This window comes from Papaver somniferum, chromosome 4 (assembly GCF_003573695.1).
Source record: "Papaver somniferum cultivar HN1 chromosome 4, ASM357369v1, whole genome shotgun sequence".
NCBI classification, from domain to species: Eukaryota; Viridiplantae; Streptophyta; class Magnoliopsida; order Ranunculales; family Papaveraceae; genus Papaver; species Papaver somniferum.
Window position 1 is genome coordinate 9873818 of NC_039361.1, and position 2471 is coordinate 9876288.

At 36.1% G+C, this 2471-nt stretch overlaps 1 long non-coding RNA gene across 2 annotated transcripts; it reads right to left on the reverse strand.

Annotated features, from left to right (window-relative positions):
* Nucleotides 1-801: 801 nt before the first annotated feature.
* Nucleotides 802-1800, reverse strand: LOC113273516. Of its 2 annotated transcripts, none has more exons than XR_003322445.1 (3): nt 1589-1800; nt 1365-1467; nt 802-883 (listed from the first exon to the last, which is right to left on the reverse strand). It is a non-coding gene; the product is annotated as an uncharacterized LOC113273516 (long non-coding RNA). The 2 variants fall into 2 exon arrangements; XR_003322446.1 differs by having other exon boundaries at nt 819-931.
* Nucleotides 1801-2471: the final 671 nt, after the last annotated feature.

Here is a 2471-nt window from a genome sequence, read left to right on the forward strand (position 1 = left end):
TCATCAAGACAATCTTTAGCGCGCTAAGAAATGTCTGAATTCTTTCCATGAAAATAATTGAAAAGGCTTTCACAGTCTCCTTCAATGTCAAAATTCTTAATTTCTTTATCCTTAGCCCAAATTGATGCCTGCAGCACTCCTACAATTTCTCCTTCATGAAGGTATGTATCAGCTGAATGTCATGCTCTTCCTCCTATGTTTCCTCATTTTGCATATATCTAATATATATTCACATACAGTACACAAATCTAGCAATTTCTTAATTTTTTTTAATAGATTGTGAATTTAGTGTGCCGACTTCATGCCTCTAAAACGAATTACGTAAATCGTTCAGAATTACTGACGAATCACGAACCGTTGATCGGATTTTTGACCAAATTTAACTTTTGTGAATCCAAATGATACTCGTACGTCCGTCGTTTATTTGTACGTTTTTCGGGTTTCGAACTGCTAACTAGGCTTTAGTAACTTATCCGGCGATTCACGAATCATTCGTCGGACTACTCACGAACGGGAAGGTATCAGGTCACGAACTTTGTACGTTTTTATTTTATTTGTCCTTGGCTACACTACAACTACAAAGTAAAAACTAGATTTTATGCCCGTGCTACGCACCAAACATCTTTTTATTTGAACCATATTTTTGATTTGGTAGAACTCGGCTTCGTCTTCGCCTCGCCTCGCCTCGTCCCGATATGATTTGGTAAAGCTCGGCTTTGCCTTGCCTCGCCCTGTCCCGATATGATTTGGTAAATCTCGGCTTCGCCTCGCCTCGCCCCATCCCGATTTGATTTGGTGTGGCTCGGCTTCGCCTCGCCTCGTCTTGATCCATTTTTTATTTGGTGTCGCTTACTTTCTACACAAAATCGGGTCGCCGGAAAATCTACAGGATCACCAAAATCCAGCCAGAAAACTGTCTAAATTCTGTCATCTAAACACCCGAGTCACTTACAATCATCATTATAATAAACAGTCAACTTAATGGTTAATAGGGTCCTACTTAGGTACTGAGACAGATGGTCTGAATTGTACGAAGTTGAGCCTATATGTTAGCCAAGATCAGTGGCCCAGATGTTTTGCTCAGATGTTTTGTTAGTCTGGTCGAATTAGAACCCTACTTTTGCAGGGAAAATTTGATATTTCAGCGAATACATGTACTGCCCTCTTGACTACATGTTTCACATGCGCAACAGATTATCTAACATTTGATCAAGGAGATATTCTAGACAAAGCCTTGAATTTTGAAATACTAATGCATAAAGAGATATTTGTTCTCAAGTTATTTTACATATTATCAAACATCTCAAAGGAAACAACATTAAGAACTCTGAAAACAGACTCAGAAAATTTATTAAAATATATACCTTTATGCCTAAGCACCTCTGGTTAGTTGTGGAAGAAACCCAATATTATGGGCTACTTTTGAGTCAGCTGAATTTGTCTGGCAAAAGAAGATTGAAGCTTTTTCTATTGTCGTGGAAAAACAAAACCAAGAGAGTAAAAGTTAGGTATACACAAAAGATAGAGAAAAAATATTAGACAAAGAGAATTAACCTTTGATTACCAATTAGAATAAGAGTAGATTCACCTCAATAGAGAAATCGTGTCTCCGATGACTATTGGGTTTTTCTCCATAGCTTAGCTATTTAACCATTTTCACAAAAGTCAATAGAACAGTAAAAGAGATGTAATGAAATCTATGGTATCACCAATTTAACAGAGAGATGGATATAGAGAAACGGAAAACATGGTTACGGTTAAGTAGTATCACCAATTTAAAGAGTTAGGAATTGAGTTTTGGTGAAAGGCTTCCACACATTAAACTGTGGAGTCTGTTTGTTATTTATATCAGAGAATACAAAGGTTGTTATAACTTGTCAACCTATTCATGAGAAACCGACGCTAGATTCAACTGAAAACTAAAGACCCGTAAGACTAACTAAGATGCTTAAAACTCGGTCATTCCTTCGTACACGGAATGCAAGCTCATTTGGTTAAGAGTCTTCAGCAGATGACTCTCTATTGCTAACATAAAGTTCTCTATTAGAATAAGATTCATTCTGAATTCAAAGTACTGGATACATAATAAAATTGCAAAATTTACTGAGAAGTGAAAACAAAATATTTCTTTTACATGATCAATTAACTAAACAATCTACAGACTAATGAGAACCCAAGATCCACAAATGTGACTGAACAGAGAAGGATACTTTACCTGACCAGACCTGTTGGGTTAAGAAACAGAGATGAAAAATTAAAATAAGCAAATAAGAATATGATATAACAGAGATGATGATGATTCCATTCTACGAACATGATGTAAGAGTGATGATGATTCTATTTTACCTGATCATCAGTTTACGACGAAGAAGAAGAAAAACCCTAATAATACATTTGGATTTCAAGTCCATCAAAATCCTAATAACCAGTTTGTGAGAAAAAGAAAACCCTAATAATACCTTGATCGGAAG